At 40.7% G+C, this 19,676-nt stretch overlaps 1 long non-coding RNA gene across 3 annotated transcripts; it reads right to left on the bottom strand.

Annotated features, from left to right (window-relative positions):
* Positions 1-5,489: 5,489 nt before the first annotated feature.
* LOC125320472 lies at positions 5,490-19,419 on the bottom strand. 3 transcript variants are annotated; one of them, XR_007201124.1, is made up of 4 exons: positions 17,258-19,419; positions 13,685-16,757; positions 7,581-7,759; positions 5,490-6,460 (listed from the first exon to the last, which is right to left on the bottom strand). It is a non-coding gene; the product is annotated as an uncharacterized LOC125320472 (long non-coding RNA). The 3 variants fall into 3 exon arrangements; XR_007201125.1 differs by adding an exon at positions 8,034-8,194 and having other exon boundaries at positions 13,685-19,417; XR_007201123.1 differs by having other exon boundaries at positions 13,685-19,403.
* Between the last annotated feature and the right edge of the window lie 257 nt (positions 19,420-19,676).

Genomic DNA, 19,676 nt, shown 5'->3' with positions numbered 1-19,676 from the left:
GTTTAGCTTGGAGTTAATTTTATACTGTGCTTATTTATGATATCTGCTGAACCAGATATCATAAATAAGGGTGATGCTTCAGAAGAGGGTCAGAGGAAAAACAAGCTGTACTCTGAACAGAATAGCTCTTGCTCTGTTAGACTAGAACAGGAACAATTTCCACAAATGATGGGCTTTTTTCCCTGCATGATTTTTACTGGCCAAAATATGCAGCACTTTCCCTTGTTGAACTTAATTTGATCAGCTCAGTCTCCACCTGATGTGGAGATGAATGATGCAGAGATGAATAGCCTGAAATGCTATCTGCATCTGGAGATGCAGATGAATAGCCTGAAATGGACTCTGCTTCGCATGGAATAAGACAACTAATTAAAGATAAAATAGAAATAGCTGCTTTCTAAAATGATATTTTTTCATGTTCCATCAAATTTAGCATTGCAATGAAGCATCAAAAGCAGCTCTATGTTCCTGTAGCCTTTAGTCAGCTAAGAGCAAAACGGTTCACTTTTTCCAGGTCAGGGTCTCCCATCCATTGTCTGCAATTGCTCCCTGCCCCTTCACACGTAATGCCCACTGTGTGCAGAGCACAGGACTCAATATTTACCTCTGCCTCGGTTTTTTCGTTCTCACATGGACATGTGAAATGAGGATTTTTGCTTCTTTCCCAAAGTACTTTTCTTCCTGACTCATGCTGCTTCTGATATATTCTGCCATAAGCTGGCAGTTTGTACTGTGTCACACTGTGGTAGATCTATGAACAAGTCTGCAGTTTATTTATATACAGCTAGTAAAAATAAACAATCAAGTAATTGTTTCTTTACATTTATCAAGGTGCAAAAGAAATTGCTTGATCTGGTATTGAAAGTTGGAAGAAAGGATTTTTTTGTCCTAACTCAACTGCTCAACTGCTTTCAGGTTACACAAACCCATAGTTTTAATTATCAAGTACCCATTGTTGTAAGCCATCAGTTTGTACTGTCCTCGATTCTATCATCAGGCACAGAGTCCAATTTTGTTTTATTGTGCACAATTCAAAGGACCAGATGTATGGACTAAAAGAGCAGAGTGCCAGTGCCCGCACCTCTACAATAACCCTGACAGAAAACACACTGCCAGCGCTACCATACAAAAGCCCTCCATGGTAAACATTTTGTCACTACAAAGAGCAGCTCCTGACCATTTTTTAAGAAGGCAGGCAATCTTTTCTGAAAGAAATGGGGTGCTTTCATAGGTTGCCTGTTAGGCTTTGTACATGCTATGACTTTTGGGTTTGTAATGCCCAGCACGTCCAGCTCTGCTCCTGAATCTACAGCAAGCAGGGTTTCAGCTGGCAGGAGCTGCATTTTGTCTTCTAACCACTCTGTGGAAAGTCCCTTATGTGCTCTCACCTCCACACCCCTTGCCCCTGGTGGGCTTTCGATCTCTAAAAATATATTTTGCATTCAGTGTGATAGAGCCTGAAGCTGAGGACACTCAGACTCAGCCGCACAGAACTGACCTTAGGTGAACTTCCTTTACCCATAGTGTATCAGTGAAAATCATATGTAGTACTGGAAGAAGCAAAGTCGAAATACAGATCCTACATGCTTGTCTTGATTTTGGAGCTTGAAAGCTGTGAAAGTGTTCTAGATTAATAAAAAGCAATCAACAAAACAAACTTAATTGAATTACATCAGCAGCCCACAGAACAGACCACCCTCTCTTAGTAACTTCTGCTTCACAGTGTATTTGTTTGGCTGTTGATCTTCCTATATCATGATTCTACTGAGATGAGATCTTCTTTTCTGTGGAGGGCTTATAGATTTCAAAATGACTTTCCCAGAGAAATAATGAATTTTCACAAGTAATGAGGCAAAAGGTAAGTCCTAACTGAGACACCTTCTATTGACCCTATTCTCGAATTTGGGAAGGATTTGAGAAATAGGCACCTCTTTCTCTTCCCCTCCTATTCCAAACTTCTGAAAGAAAAATAGCAGGAAATGACAGCTTTTCAAAAAAATATTTCTGTATGTTCTTGTTTTGTCTGGGAAAATAAAAAAAAAAAAAAGGAAAGAAAAGAATAGAGAGGATCTGTAGAGGAAAAATAAAAGCATTGGTTCTCTTAATACTGAGGTGTGTGGACCTAGACTCACTCAATACAGATCTTTCCTTTTAGAAAAGCTGTTATTCAAATTATGGATGGTAGCTGTAATTCTTCACATACAGCAGAAAGGCACTTTCCCTGCATCCATACAATCTAAACAGTACAAACAGAGTGGAAGTGCTGAAAACCTATACCCAGATAAATAAAATCAGGAAACCTGTCCAAAAGTCTCTAGTATACTCAGAAATAGATGTCTGACAGGGTGAGGAAAACAGCTTCATGATTATTTCTGGGTGGGTTTGCATTTCAGCAGCCATAATGATTTGTCATTAATCCTTGCTTTCAAAAGCTGGCTCCAGAAATGAAAAGGTGTGTCGGCAACGCTCATCAAACCACGACATGGGAGAATCTCCTATTCTGCTGTGGAAAAAGTCAGTTCTGCTATGAGTTGCTGCTTTAATGTTGTTGGTGACAAAATGATCTAAACCCATCAAGCAGAGTACAGGGAGAGGCAATGAGCTACACTAGAGTAAGGAATATAGTTAGGCATTCAAGTAATTTGAAAGGATTTACCAAATGGCTTTATGAAGAGGAAGTGAACTGCAGATCAGTACTCCTCTTTTTCAGCCACCAATACTAAAAAAGGAACTATTCTTGCATGCCCAAGGAACCATTGAAATTGATTGCAGAAAAGGGCTTTGTAGTCTGTTCTCATATTTCTCTCTGATTTTTTTTTTTTTTTTTTTTTGGTGGGGGATGGGGCTTGGAACAGGTAAGAACTGCAAGGAGGATTTGAAAGGGGCTTTAAATAAAAGGAAATAGATTATTTTCCTATTTTCTATTACTGAATCATCAAGTTATTTTTCTTATTCTTCTCCACAAAAAGAATTAAATTAGATTACCTGCAGTCAGTTCTCTGGATTTTTAATTTGAAAACTTGCAGATGAAAATTTCAGAGAGAAAACTCCCTTACTATTTAATTTGGCCTGTGTGAAAGAAACTCCCCCAGAAATTAACCTCCATGAGAGCAGACTTCAGGCAGCTGACCTTCTTCCATTGTGACTGCAAGAAAGTGCACTTGGAATGACTGAACAGCGTTGCTGTGAATAAAACAACATAAAGCCAGCAGTGTGCCCTTGTGGTGAAGGCAGCCAAGCACATCCTGGGCTCTGTTGCAGCCAGCAGGTCCAGGGCACTGGTAATTCTCTGCCATGCTCTGGGGAGGGCACATCTGGTGAACTGAGTCTGTGACTCTATGTGTTTATCGACAGCTTCTGCTAATGCTGATACTAATGTGCAGACAAAAAAAATCCTTTCTTCACCTCTAATGTTGATGCAACCTTTTAATGTTAGCATAACCCACACCTCCCAGACAGTTCCCAAGAGAATTAAGACAAGGACTTTTTACTCTGAGAGTTACATGGGCCATGGCAAGTGCTATGTGGGGATTTTTGTGCAGTTTATACCATTTAACTGTGAACTCTTATCTTGGATATCAGTACCAAGTGCTGACAAGGAGCTCAGCAAGGACTGCTGAAACAGTGTTCAGTGCTGAGACAAAACATTCTGTACCTGGGCTACTAGAAATCTTGTTACTCCCGATTTTAGTTGTAAATAAATCTTTTCTAAACGCATTGGAGACTTCCTAATCTTGATATACTGCTTATATGGTATTTCTGCATTATCCATTTCTTTCAGGCAAGATGTTTCTCTGTCTGTCTCATTCTTGAGGCTATTTTTAGCAAATTGTGGTTTTGTTTATTATTTGTGTGCCTGCTGCCATGTAACCAGCAACACATGGACTGATCAATGAAATCCCACAGAACTTCATATTGTGTTCAACTCAAACCTTTCATTTTAATTACTGTGTACACAAGCATTATGCTGCTTTAATAACACCCATTTTCTATATGGTCCAGAGAGAAGCTCAGAAAAGCTGAGAGCATTGCATCATATGGTAAATTTACACTGTGTTAAAATAATTGCTAGTGAGATATCTAGGGCCAACATACCAGAGTACCTCAGGGAAATAAGCCACGTTTTTGTGCATAGCCCACTCAGGGTGGGTTAATGGATGTGATTTCACATTAAAGGAAGCGATTGGTCCATGTTCACAGTAAGAACCACAATGACTGAAAAGAATATTCTTGACCAAGTAGCCTGTAAACTAGTCATGGGGAAAGGAAAGATGAAATAAAAATCACAACTCCTCAACAGATTTAAAGCTCTGGTTTTATATTTTGTTACCTGGGCCACTGCAGCATGCCTTCTTGCTTGATTACACCTGACAATGACCCTTCCTGGGAGAAGGAAAGTTTTGGCAACAGGCAAATAGAGCTTGGAATCCTAAACAGAAGAAAAAACTACAGGAGAAAAAAAAAAGCTCTAAGGCATAAAACTCTACCGAAGGCATAGCACTCTGAAATGACAAGGTAGGAGGAGAAAAAAATCGTCTTATGCCAATAGTGTTTAAGAAAGAAAAGCAGCAATTTGCAGTGCAGACTTCTGGCACTGAGAAATCCAGATGGTAAACAGAAGAGGCATCTCTTTTTTACACAACTGCTCCATGCACGATAATGTTTTATGGTCCCTCCTTTCTGCTTATCCAACTTCGCTGTTCACCATAAAAGACAAAATACAGAAAATACCAGGAAGATTTTTTTTTTTAACAGGTGGTTAAACTTTGCACAAGCGGGATAATTTTTTTATCTATCCAAATTGATTAGAAGGCATTATTTAAAATGCTCTGAAAAACTCAAATCGAGATTTTATAGAAAAAGGGACAATTTTCAAGTTGTAAAAAAAACTGTCCAAAGCAAGAATAAATTAAAAAGCAAAGCAAAAAAACCAAACATCTCATTCTGTTGCAAAGCCTAACTAAAAATAGTGATAGAATACAGAAGTGGTGCTAGCAATGGTAAATTTAATGCCTGCTTTATGGGACTAAAGTAGCAGCCAAACATCATGAATAAAGATATGTTCTGCCGTTATCAGAAAGCCTGTGAAAGCATACTGTCACCACGGCAACACTGGGGCATTTATAGGAACTGTTAGAGCTTAACAACCAGTGACGTTGCTCCTAAAAAAAAAAAATACATATATATATATATATATATATATATATGTAAAAATATATATATGTAATTGACTGGACATATATTAAGCATCAGTGGGACCATTCAAACCTCATGAAGTTCCAAAAGGCCAAATGCTGGGTCCTGCACATGGGTTGGGGCAATCCCAGGCACAAATAATGGGCTGAGTGGAGAAAGGATGGAAAGCAGCCCTGAGGAGAAGGGCTTGAGGGTGCTGGTGGATGAGAGGCTGGACATGGAGCTGCTGCAGCACTATTTATCCCACAGTAAAAGCCAGAATTCATACAAAACAGAAAGAGGTGTGATAGGACTCACTGTGTTTCACCATTTTATTAGAAGTGAAGGATGCGTTTTCTACTTTAAACTAGCACAAGGTCACTTCAACATGGAAAACACTTCACACATCCTGCTTTAGCACTGATAATAAGTCTTCTTTGTCTCTGGTGCCTTGAAAAAGACCTTTTGCTCCTTCATGCTTCTTCTGGATCATGAAGATGGTAATACAGACATTTAAGGGCATGATGGGGATTGTCCACTGGTGTGCCAAGAGGAGAAAATAGAGAAATTGCTGTCGTGTCAGCTGCTTTTAGAGTGAGGCTGACAAAAGAAGAGGAGCCATGGCAGCTTCACATATTAATGCTGCAGAAATTTCACCAAATCTATCTATTATAAGGGTACAGAACTCTGCAGCAGAACTCCAGAAGTACTGAAAATAGGATGTGCAAGGTGGGAAACCAATACCTTTATTTTCAGGCAGACGACATCAGTGTGAATAGAACATTTGCCATAAGCACAGACATATGACTAAGCGTATTTAAATAAACCAGGATGGAAAAAAAAAATTAGAGTCTGTGTAGAAGAAAATTCAGGTCACTGCCACAATCCCAGGCTTGCTGTAGATCAAAGGTTTTCATCTTCCATACAGTTGGTGGGGGTCTGTGAGCTGCTTCTCTGTGGTCATGGACATGTGCAAGTTTGTTGATTTTTGAGCCAAATTTAATATAAGTTCCTACCAAACAGTCTCCAGATCAGAAAAGAAGTTACAATTCCTTTCGACTCCTTGAACTTGTTGAACAACTCATGTGGGTGGGTGTAAAACCTCTGTAGGGCTCTGAACCTGCAAAATCCTTGTGGATGCATCCCAACAGGCTCACAGGCCAGGTAGCCACACATCAGGTGCCTCCAGGCCTTCTTCAGGGTGTGTGTGTGGTAAAAGATTATGAATTTATGCTTCATGGACCACTTTTTCAAAATTAAGCATTACACATTTGCTCAGAGTTCACTGCAGATAGAACAAAAAAAAAATACAAATAAGACAAGTTTTTTATTCATATTTCCTTTCAATCACACAAAATCCTCTTTTTGGAAATGTTAACTTAAAGTCCATTTAGCCCTACAAACCCCATCTCTGGTTTCTGAAGAAGTTTGCCCTGAGAGCACAATGCCGTAAATCTCCCAAACAAGTGAGAAGCAGAGGAAGACAGCACCATAAATCCACCAAACAAGGAGATAAAGCAGAACAAGCAGTCAATAAGGCCAAGCAAGGATTTGGGTTGAACTTTTGTGCTAACCTGTAGTCATTGGCACAGCAAAGTTCACACCCATCAGCTGTAAATGCTCCTTACTCCCATAACCCCCTTCCCCACAGAGCATGTAAAATTAGTGGTATTTAAATGAAATTGATAAAATGTTTAGCCAATGAATGTAGTTTAATACTGTTTCCTGCAGGGGAGACATTGATCTGTCGCTGTTTGAAGGGTGTAAAAATGGGTAGCTGTCATGCAGGGAGGGTGCTGGCTCTGTGGATTTACCCCAGCACCCATCTCTGCTCAGACAGGGAGTAAACAAATATCTCCTCTTCATCTATCTATCTATCTATCTATCTATCTATCTATCTATCTATCTATCTTTCTTTCTTGTACTCTGGGTAGAGCCCATAATTGGGACAACACTGACTGCAGTAGATAAGCAGCATCAGGGCTGTTCTCACACACACCCCCCAAACAACAGAATCCCATCTCAGCTCCCTGCTGTCAGTCCAGCACTTTCATTTAAAGGTCATGGCTGAGATATAAAACTCTTGAAATCCTCACTGGAGTAAAACAGCTTTGTTCCCTGGTGTCTTCCAATAAAGACTTTTAGCCTGTCCTTATTTGGCCTTAACTCTTCACAGTAACCCTTTCACTTAAACTCCTTGTACTGACACTGAAGAAACTAACATAAACGTGGTATTTTAAAAAAAAATTACATTAAAAAAATGTCACATATTCCCTCTAATTCTGCAGCATGTATAGTCCATTTGCTTTAATTAAGTCAAGAAATACTCATTCCAAAAAGCATTTTTAAAGGTTGAACAGGATTTTCTACAGAAACTGACAGAATAAAAAAAAGGCCATACCTACCAGAGTGATGCAGAGCTGCAGAGCACAGCTGCATTAGCACACAGACCCTCCCTTTGCAATCTCATTAATATTTCAGCCTTTCCAGAGCAAATACATATCCTTGTGAGGCATAGCGATGTGCCAGAGACTCCTTTGAGGGCTGGAATAACTATCTTTTCATTCAAAGTCTGGTCTGGTATCTCAAGAGGAGAAAAGAGAAAGTGAGGTGTCACAAGACTGAATTACCATCATGTTTTCTGAAAGCTTCTGCTAGACTTTGGGAGTGTGATGGAAAAATTCTCTGCTGCAGTGGGGGAACTGGTGTGAATTTCTTATCTTTGCTACAGTCAATTTAGCAATATCCACAGATACGCTGACTTGAAGTGACTGCCCAGCAGTGTTAAATCACCCTTAATAGACTGCCTTATCCCAGTGGTTTACAAAAATATCTCCTTAGGATGCTTCCAAACATACCAGAGATGCTGGCCAGCCAAGTTCTCCAAAATAGTCCTCAGTTAGCAGCTTCCAAACTCCACACAGGAATCAAATTGCCTCACTTGAACATTGTTCCACATTCCCTTGATCAGAGTCATCACCTCCCACTTCGGGGTGCAATTATGAGGAAATGTCTTTCTCTTCTAAAAGAAAATAAAATTTATGGAGCCTTCAAATAAACAGAACCTGACACAGGAGAGAAATCCCAGGCGAGTGGGAGAAATGCTGTTACTGCTCCTTCATAGATATTGTCAACACATGGCTTTAGGCGGCATTTAGTGCAGCAACAGGAGCATGTCTTATACACCACGCTGTCACTACCTTTGGGAAATTACCTGAAAGCTTCAGTTTGCTACGATCTGCCTGCTGATAGATGTGCAGCTAGTGCCAGTGCCTCACGGCTTCTGGAGAAGGTGGCTGTGTTCTTGTCCCCTCCTGCCCAGGTTACCTTCTGCCAAAGGTTATGACCCCTGCAGCGAGTTGTGCTCGTACTTCAGTGGTGACAAGTCACAGCCCAGCTCCTTTATGTGAGCTCATCAGGGAGCTGTGTTCGGGGCTCTGGTTGCCCTGTTGTGAACTGTGATAGACAAGAGTTCAGAACCACCCCTCCCCTCCTTCCACTGTCTCTGCTACAAATGCCAGCAACCTTTACCCGATGGACAGGACATGCAGCAAAGCGAAATAAATAACTCCAGGTGCCACAGCTAGAGCCAGAGCCTTGGCTTGGATGAGTCAGCACATCCCCAGCTGCACCAGCTACAGCGCTGGCTTTGTTTCTCTGCTTGCAGACTGCCAGCCAAAGCACAAAGGAAAACCTCCCAACTGCTTGTCGTTATTAGAGCAGAAGTGAAACAGCCACATCCAAAGCTTTGCCTGAAAAGAGGCATGTACCTTCCCTCCCCACTCCATGATGTTTAAGAAGGCTGGTAGCACTGGGAACTTTTTCAAGACTCATCTCTGTGCAGGACTGTAGTCTTTTCCCTCCTGGCAGGACACCAGATGCTGTTACCACTGTAATATTCCAATGCTGCTCAACAATGCTTGCAGATATCCACTTGGACTACAAGTAGATCCATTAAATTTTAAGCAATCTTTAAAACCGTTCTTTCCCTGATCAGTCCTGCAGACAGGTTTTTGTTTACATTGATTTCCAGGAATGGGCCTTCCTTGTACAAATGCATTCAAAGACATTTATAAATAAAGGCGTGCGGCAGTTATTTGTGGATTCTTAGCACCAATGTTTCAGTCATATAAACTAAATAAAAAGACTGAGGGAATGCTGGAAACACAGGGTTTGAAACACATGCAAGATTGAAATTCATTTGCATATGCTGCTGCAGGAACAAAGCAAAAATCTATCTTAGCAGAAATCAGTTTGGGCAGAAAAAGACAAAGATAGGCCAAAATAATTGTATATCATATTTGCCTCAAAGGTTACAGCACCTTTCTGATACTAAGTACTGGTTAATGCTAAGAAAGAGCATCTTATTGAATATGTGGGAAAACAGGGAGGATTTTTTTTTTCCTCTGGAAGTCTTCTAGATCTTTCAGTCTTATCTTACAGAACGGGAAACTTCCTTACTTGTATTTGGAGTGTGGGATATACAGTAAGAAGAGCCCTGGAGAGCTTGAAAAGCTAAATTATACCTTTCTCTCCAGACTCTTGTTAGTGTAAAAAGACTGTGCAAGAGATGATGTAGAGATCACTGTACTGTTTATTGTTCTTAGCTTTTTATAAGAGATCACATACAGTACATATTGTTCCAGTGTATTCTGGAGAAAAGTTCTGCTAATGCAAACTTTTACGCTTTTCACAGTGAGGAGATTCATTAATCTGCTTTCAAGAACTTAATTTGGTTTTGTATTTAATTAAAATAATTTTGTGCATATTTGTACGTTGCAACTCCTGCAATATTTGGAAAAATATGAAACAGAAACAAAGTAAGGAGAAATCCTGGGATATTTCTTTATCAGGGTGCTAAATAAACTCCATAATTCTGGTCTTTAAGCAAGAACATTGCTGCAGGATGGATGAACTACAGCTGATCCTACTCTAAGCTGGTGGGGAGAGGCTTGAAAGCAAATGTAGCTGTGGTTTTATACACAATGACCAAAAAAGTTTGGATGTGGGATGGACCAGGATCTGCTGCAGGCTGACAAAATTCATGTGTCCCCCACGACAGAAGGCAGCATTCACTGCAGCATTTATGAAGGAGAGGCATAAATAACTTGTGTTTGAAATGAGAAAGGAGTTTGGAAGGCAGCCTGAAGCAAGTCAAGTAGCAGTTTAGTTCAAGGTCAAACGTTTCCTCTTCTTGCTTAAAACCAGAGTCAGGCTTACAGACACAGTTAGCAAGAAAATATTTTTTGTATCACCAGATCTGCCGCATCAAGAGAATTGCCAGGATTTGGGATTCAACTTGGCTGTTTCTAGACAGCAGAGCATATGCTGTGCTATTGCCTGCCTGGCATGCCTGCTCCCTAAAATGTCTGTCTGGGTGTTTGCTCACCTCTGCTTTCTCCTCCCTTGCACACTGCATCTTCCCTCCAGTGGGAAGGAGGCGCTGCTGGATGCCACAGACAATCTAGGCCTGGTCATTGGACCACTGAAATCACCTGAAAAGTGTTCCCAGGAAAAGGAATGCCTCAAAACTGGTTGAAGAACAGCACTGTGTCAACTGAACGTCATGTTAGTAGTAGGAGGAAGGAAAAGAAATAGAATACGAAACAGCATAAAGCATGGACAGGTGAAACGTCCCCAGGATTACAACCACTCTGTCTGGACTGGGGTCAGTAAAGATTTATTAGCCTCAGTAACAGCAATAACTCAGCTACCAACTGATTAAAAATGCAAAGGACTGGATAATAGAGCTAAAACTTTAGGAGTAACCAGTTTCATGAAGCTGCCTCTTTTTTTTATTTTTTTCTGAGGGGGCGGTCACCTGGTGAAGGAAATACAGAATTCTGGTGATAAATAACATTGTTATTAAAAGAGAAGGAAGATACAAACTGAGGCAGTGTACCACTGCAGCCAGAGGTGGTGGTGCCCCATTCTGAAAGACCTCTGGCATTTGGGCTACAGGAAGCTTTTCAGCACACACATTATGTCACAGCCTTTAATGTCATTTAAGCATTATACACAGATCATACGCAGTTAAAAGTCTTTCCTAAAACTGCAATCACACAAGACAGTAACTCTGCTTGCTTTCACAGATCAAACTGTTTCAGAAAAAGGTTTTCCTGTCATTTTTTTCTAGGCATTATCTGAATGCATTTAACAACCATGGGAGAAAATTGCAGCACATGGAAAATCTCTGAGTGCCAGGAAAGATCAGTTTTTGATAGCTGGTTTTAAATGGCAAAACTTAGAACAGACAAAGGATGCTGTACACAATATTTTTCCAGTTTTGAAGAAGCTTGATTTTGAAAATATAAACGTAGTTAATAACTCAGTGATAAGCACGTGCAGTCCGTTATTTTCCTTTTGGGATCAGACTAAACACCTGAGGGGGATAATACCTATTCATACTTGTGTATCACTTCACCCATGTTGCTGCAACCCGCCACACATACTCTAAGATACAGAAGCTCTGGAGCTGACCTTCAGCTGACATAAAGTGCCCCAATATAATCAGAAGTACACACAGGTTAGCAATGGTGAGGTACTGGTAACTCAAGAAACTGTTGAAGGCATCCAGGCTGAACTGCGGCACACACAGTGTATGTGTGCATGAATTCAAAGCAAATATTTTAACTAGAAACATTAACAATGGAGCAACCATACAGAGTGGCAGCACCCATTTATTGCTATTTCTTTACAGGGCATTCACTGCACAATGTTCTGTGTAAATTATGTGCAACAAATAGAAAAGACTGTGAAACAAGCAAGTTCAAAGGAGGAATGTGACCAGCAGAAAACCATTTGAGGCACAGGGGCCTGCAGTCCTGCTGACTAGACTCATGGACTCATATCCTGCTACTGCAGGTGGTTACGTAGTTCTGCTGGATTAACAACCACTTACACTTCTGACCTTTCAAAATTTAGTGGATAAAAATTACAATTAAGCAATAAACACATCCAAGAGGATATTATTCTCTCTCTTTTGAGTCAACACCCAGGGACTTCTTTTGCCCTTCTCGTTCACCTGAGATGGACTGGCTGGATCTGTGCGGTCCATGACTACACTGGGTGCTCCACAACACAACCCTGATATGCAGGTATCCTACATTAGTGGAGCAATCCGTTTTCCATTGTGAAATATCTCATGGAATCTAGCAAGCACACAGCTGTGCCAAGACCATGTGCAGGATTTTCCTATACCACCCATACTAGTTTCACTGATTACTCACTTCCTTAGCTACAAAAACACATGGCAAGTTTCTTCATGCTCAAACATCTGTACACAAACTATTTGGGCAAAGATGTTTCCATTCACTCACACCTCAGTTGCTGTGACTGACAGTTTAAACCTACCTTAACCAAACAAAACTTGATTACAAAAAACACCAGGCCAACAAATTAAATTTATATAATGTACCCTGTACTGTAATTTGCTGCACAATCTAAATGGATACACCAGCACTGCCCTTTTCACCTATGCTTCATCCTTTTTTTCTTGAAAATTCGATATCAGGCTGACATTGCCCTCCTCGTGTAGGCACACATTCCCATTCTTCAAACAGCTTTTAAAGACAGATCTCTGTGTGCAAAAAGAAACTTTTGGTGCACCATTCAGCTGTTGGCGTTGTTAAAGGAGGTTGATGGGTTTGATTTCAACAATAAAACAGTGCTAGAAATGGATCTGTTCTTTTTTTCTGTAGACCCTCCCCAATACCATTTTACTTAATGCACCGTGGAATGTTTAAAATGCAGACTCCCCTTTAAATGTGCACACATAATATTTTGAATTCATTTACATAAGCCATGTGAGGATGATTTATACATAAAAAGAGTCAAAGTTATCCTAAATGCTTGAATTACTCACTGCATTTGCTAAAGAGGTTGCCAGCTTTATGAGATACCTCCTGTGAGGATCTGGACATAAGAGTCTGTGAAAATTCAATGTATTTGCACCAATGAGGAGTCTGTGCAATAGTTTGAAATGTGCACCCCACCGGCTGCTTTTCTTCCTCTTTGTACACTCTTTTTTCCAAAACAGGGTGTGCAGATACACAGACGTCAGTACTGCAACCCTTCTCCACAGCAAATACCTTAAATATGTACTAGTAATAAACAAAAATGCTAAAGCTTTTGAAGGCAAGATGGATGGTAGCCAGATGAATCAGCAAGTTGTTATCTTACCAGCCATAAATCCACACCAAAACAATACCTGTAGCTCTAAACTTCAAGAAATGGATTTTATACTACCCTTTTTGGTATCAGTGAAAGAAAAACTGTAATACACTTTACATAAGATAAACAAGGAATACACAATAATATAATCAGTACACATTAATTTAATTGTTGCTACTTTTAAGCCTGCTGTCAGTATTTTCCTTGCTACATAGGACATAATAGACAGTTACAGCTGCTTTATTAAATAAATGAATTAAATAAATTTAAATTAAATTAATTGAATAAATTTATTAAATAAATGAAGAAAATTAGACAACTTGTGTGAAACAGATACCTTCATCTAGTTGAGAGGGAACTTGAACCATTTCCCACAGCAGTTAAGAGGTAGTTAGCTTCCATTCTTCTGCACTTATATTTCTAAACATAAATGATCAGGGACTGTCAAAGGAATGGTGAATACGCAAGTTAAAAAGCTGTGGTTTTAAGGCTTAGAATTTTACACAAAAAAGCCCCACAAATTCAATTGAAAACCCTATTCGTGTGTAAGAAGCAATCAGCTCACAATGCTGTCGTTTTCTTAAAGTGAGGCTATAGTTTCAGCCCTGCCTCAGCAGCTCTGCAGTGGATCCTGCCTGGCTGAGTACAGCAGCCACTCTGAAGAGGGTCTGAAATCTTCTTCAGCACAATATTAACATTCAAAAGGTGTACAAAAAAAAAACACCAACAAAAAAAAAAAAAAAGGATGAAAAAACCCGCGGGGTATTCTCATATTGTCTCAAAATCAGACCAAAAATCTGCTTCTCGCTTCTACTCTATTGCTTGTTGCCAGTAATGTCTGTTTAACTGCAATTAACATGGCTTGTGTGAGTCATTCTGAATACTGATAACAGTTTATGGTCTTCAGACAAATTCCCCATTCCCTTACACACCTTAAGATACAGTGGATGATATGGATGCCAGTGGCGTACTTTAGAAAATAATCTGACCATGCAATGGGAGACGTATAGTCAGTGAAATTTGCTGCTTAACTTCTGAACTTCTCTCTAGGTATTTTTGCCCTGGGAATTTTACTTGTTTCCGTGTCCTAAAGCTGCTCTTGATCTAGCTGCTTTTTATTTTGAGGGGAAATATATAACTAAAGCAAAAATCTCCCTGTTTTCCTTTCCCATGAGAAAAATGAAGTCAGTTTTAGAATGTCAGTCAGATAGGCTGATTACAAAATGTAAGGGTTTTTTTTTTTGCTGAGAGTTTCTACCTAAAAGCAGACAAATAGATATATTCTCATGCAGAGACCCCCAAACCATTTGAGGCTGGTCATTTTTTTTGTCCTCTTACAGGGAAGTTCAGTTTTCAGATACTCCATATTCTCATGGGTCAAAGAAAGAATATGGGATATTATTCTTCTCTCATACTTCTTTCAGACCTCTCTTACAAACAATAGATTTGAACCTCACCAGCAGTATCTCCCTTTTTCTGCCCCATGAGGATATTCCCATGGAGGCATCTTTTATTTTTAAACATTAACTCTGTCAGCTGCATTGTGGTTGTCAGGGTCAACCTTGAGGAGCGTGGGACTGTGGTTTTGTGCACGTAATAGGACAAAATATGCATGCAGAGATGATGCAGAGCTGCCACCCCCATCACCACAGTGCAGAGATGGTCATTCTGTGGACACCCATGTGCACCCTCTGGGTGGTCTGGCTGGAGATCATTCACTGTCTGGCTTCTCATGCTTTACACTAACGTAAACAAGGAAGAAAGCACCTCCTCCTGCTGTCACATAAAAACCTCCATGCAGGGCTCCCTCAGAACCCTGTCCTTTGCAGGTAACCAGAGCTATCCAGGGACCTGGGCCTAGCACACTCTTTGAGTGAACGTGACCATTATTTCAGCTGCCAGCATGTCTCTTTGGAGAGCACTTACACGAGAACACACCTCAGAAAAAACACAAGGCTGTCTGCCATATGAATCTATTAATCTCACATGGTGGCATGCCTCTGCCTCTGCAGGAAAATGCTTCAGGAGGGATTTTTCAGCTCCTTGTTCTCGCTCCTCAGGATCTGCTTCTCTAGATGAGCTTCAAAAAGGGTGTCCCAGGGCCCCTTTGCTACAGGAAGCAACTTATGGAAGGATAATTCACAAGGTTTAGAAACCCCTTCTTGTCTGGAAGATTCATGACAAGACTTGACAAGAGATGCTGTGCTGCATTCCCAGAAGATTTCTGGCATAGAGGTTTCATAATATTGGACAGAAGCTTTATATTTTCCTTTAGGTACTCTCAAATCACACAGGGTGTTACAGACTCAGTAACAAATTTCTGCAGTGCTGCTGCTCTGCGATCCAGGCAAGCTGGTGTTCTTCCTGGGAGTACCTTTTTGTCAGGAAGAAACTTGCCATCACATACTTCCCTTTAAACAACCCTCATTGTGAAAAAATTGTCATCCACTCAGCTCTAAGAGACTCAGCAAGTCTGCAAAAAAAAGAAGGAATTATTAATTTCTTAGAGAAAAAACTATCATAACAATGAGAATCTCTAAATCCATAAATTCTATAAATGAAGGAACTCCCAAGGAAGGGGAGATTTGCTCCTATCACTTTATATGATTTTTATATTAAATAACTATTGGATTGAACAAAAACAAACAAGATAAATAATCCCAGGAGCCATCTTGTGAGCATGTAAAAGCTGGATGCTGCTGCCACAGCATGAGCTGGACCTCAGAGGAGACAGTGGACCTGCTAGGACCTCGTCCCAGTAAGGTTAAAGCAGGAGCCAGGAAATAAGAAGGAAAAACCCTGAGGTGCCTCCGACCAAGCTGGTCAGAGAGGGGAGTCAGGAAAACAGTCCAGTAAGTTCCAGGAGTTATTAAACAGGCAGGGTTTGGGATTTCAGAGTTAGGGTCATATAGTCCCCTTAATGTTGCTTAGGGCATCTAAAGTTTTCTGGGTGTGGCTTTTGCATTTCAGAGATGCTGCAGGGTCAGTTCCAGTAGGGTTTGCAGTGAGTGCATCACATCCTGGCTTCCACCCCCAGAGATGGTAAACTCCAACGTTCTTATTTGATTTGAAAATAGTGTACTTCACAGATGCCTTTGAATGAAAAGAATGTAAAACTCCTCAATAAATACCATAAAACATTGGTATTTCAGGTCATTTCCTACAGCACTGGTTATGGGGTGAATTTGTATCTCCAGGTATTTAACAGAAAAGTTCCTTTAGTGCCCTTCAAAGAAACCCTTTTCTTGAGCCAATGTCATTGAAATATTTTCCATAGCCTTGACTTGCTTTGCTATAAAGCTGTCTTACCCTTTTTGAAAATGGAGACTTGAAGATAATTATATTTAATATTTAGAAGTTCTTCAGTTCCAAACTTCACATCCATTTCAAATAGTGCATATAAAGGCAGCCTTTCAGGAAAGGAAAAAAAAAGAAACAACCAATTTTGATCAAAAGCTGTAACAGCAATACTGAGGCACTCACTGCGACTCAAGAGATGCTCCTGCCAGCTTGTTAGTGTGCTGCTATTTTTGTCTGCCCACAGAATCTGCTACTTACATTTGGGTGCTGCAGGTGGGAGCCCTGAATTTCTGCTGCCCACAAGCAGAACATGCAGCATTCTGCCACACTTGCAGGTCCTCTGCCACCCCACTCACTCAAGTGGGCAAAGGACCATGCAAACCTGTCTTTTCCTGCTGAGGGTCCTCTCACTGATGTTTTTACTGAGCTCCCCCAGCACTCAGAGCCCATGCCAAGGCCAGATTTTCTGTGTCAGGCTGGTAGAGATAATGCGAGGCACAGAGCCGATTTGCCAGCATTCCCATCCCAGCACAGCTTTCCTCTTCTGCCCTGGGAAAAGAGGGGTGGGATGGCTGCTTTTAGGCCAGAGGTCACTGTTTCAGTTGCTTACCACGCTGCATCTTTCTCTTTCCTTGCAGATGGCTTCAATTCCCACCAGCATCTGGAGGCATCCTTCCCCTGGGATGTGTGTTGAGCTGGAAGCATGAGCAGGTTCTGGTAGGTGCTGCGTACGTCCTGGCCACAGGCATCTCCCAGGGAACACGGATATTCCCATCCCTTCTCTTCCTCCCAGGCCACGCAGTACCACTGGCACTCGCCTCACCTCCACAACAGAACACATTTTGAAAAATAAAACCACTTTCCAGGTTCTGTGTGGCCTCTGAGTCAACTGCACTGTGTTTTCAGGGTAACCACTGCTTTTCCTGTTTTGGGAATGTTTCTTTTGGCAGGTGTGTGAAGGTACATGAATATCTCCCTTAACATAAACCATTCAAAATGTAATTTAGACATTATCTGAGGGTAGTAAGCAAGCAATAGGACTCCTAACTTCTCATTTGTAGAGCTATCTGGATAACATACTGGGGAGGTTCAAATGTTCAGAAATCTGAAGGAAAAGTCACATCATAAACATGATTAACTTTGGAGGCTGTAGCTTCCCTTCTCTGTCCTAACAAAAGTGGTTATCTCACTTTTGCACCCACTGCTGTAACTTTGCCTCAGCCTGTGCACAAAGCAGAGAGCCTGGAATCCTGGCTTGGCCAGAGACAGACACGAGAGATTTTGTTTTGCACTCAGTGTAAATATAATTCATAATCTGATGGTCAACGCTGACGTGCGTTTATATGATCCCAACCTAAGAAGACTGCTAAAAACTGGCTAAGAACAAGGTGAAAACAGCAAATGTTGGGGTAGGGAGGGCTGTTGTGTCTGTCTGCAGAAGGAAGAGAGAGAAAGATAACTTGTGGGGTGACAACATCTTCTCTGGAGGGATCTAAACGATCAGTATGATACAAGCAGATTTAAATCATCTTAACCCAGAAGTGGCATTGGATGCAGAAGTAGTGTTTGCAAATTATCTTGCACCAATACTGACTTATTTTTCCTTCATTTGTATTCTTTAGTGTGCGCTGCGGTGATACCAAAACCATACCTAACATCATTTATATAACTCATCATCAAAGCCAAGATTTCAAATTTACTTTCTCCATGTTTTTCTCTGTTTCCCAATTTTGTCTTAATGCAGCCTAGATGTGAAACCTAGCATAACATGCCAGCAATTCTGCTGCCAAAAATTTAAAGGTTTGTAAAAGATTCTACTTCTCCTCCTTTAGCTGGTTTATGTAGGCAGCTGGGTAAAATTTGGGGGGTCTATGCAAGTAAGAGATTACTAGGTATCTGGTGGCTGGCAGCTCCAGAAAAACACTGATTTAAACTTACACTTTGCATGGATGCAGCAGAATAAGAGTGTACAGATAGATCTATCTTTAATCATAGGCTTAATGGTAATTAAACAAGCAAGATACAATTTCATTGCTACAATGCTAAAGAGTGAAGTAGGATGCCTTCCAAAAGGCATTATATGGGAATTGTGATTTGGTGTGAGGCAGTTCAGTAATGTCAGCCAAGACATATTTTATGTCCAACTCTCATTAAAATAATCCCAGAATAACATCACTGAGCAGATTTTAGCAAGAAATTATAACCACTACCTAACCCATATTAGTTAGGTTGCCTTAAAAGTCATCTCAGAATAACATTAAGGCCTTTGGAATAATGAGGATAAAGAGACATGTGAAAGCTTAATGAGCAGGCTGCTGGCTTTCCTGCAGTTTGACTTTGCCCTGATTTTCAGTGCCTTTGCAGAGCTGAGAGCCTCTGCTGAGAAGGGAGACAGGATTGTCTCAGCAGAAAGGTTGGCTGTTGCAGCACTACAATCGCTGACCTTTGGAGCAATTTGTAATGATGAGTGTGTTTTTCCCTTTCAAGAATCCTGCTTCCCTTACAAAAGAGTGCCCCTTCTCACAATGATGTCATCCTCTGAGAGTGTGTCATGAAAGGAAGAGGTAGCTCTCTTAAATAAACCCATACAGCCAAAATTTCTGTACAATGTGCTGCAGAATCCCAGACGAGGAAGCGGGTAACGCCCAAGTGATTCTTATCCACTGTTTTGGTTAAATTAGGGCCTTAAAGGAATGAAAGTCATCCTGCTGGCTAGCCCAGAAATGTCAAAGGTGGCAGTGCTTTCTCAGTGAAATGCATGGAAACTCCATGATGAATGTTTTACACACCCAGCAATGCAGCAGCTCACACTGACACAGCCAAACTGGGACTTTCCCCCCCCCAGTTAGCTGTTGTCACTGATTAAATGTCATACACTGCATTTGGAGCAAGAAATAACTGAATATAATACCAGGCAGTTTAGGAAAATGGTCATAAAAACAGTTATTCAGTGTAAAGAATATTACCTGAAGAAAGGCTGCAAACATTTTAAGTGTGAGCATAATGATTTCACGTGACAAAAGATCAGT

This window comes from Corvus hawaiiensis, chromosome Z (assembly GCF_020740725.1).
Source record: "Corvus hawaiiensis isolate bCorHaw1 chromosome Z, bCorHaw1.pri.cur, whole genome shotgun sequence".
In the NCBI taxonomy this organism is placed as follows: Eukaryota; Metazoa; Chordata; class Aves; order Passeriformes; family Corvidae; genus Corvus; species Corvus hawaiiensis.
Note: the sequence above shows the minus strand (reverse complement) of the source record. Positions and strands in the feature narration are given on the sequence as shown.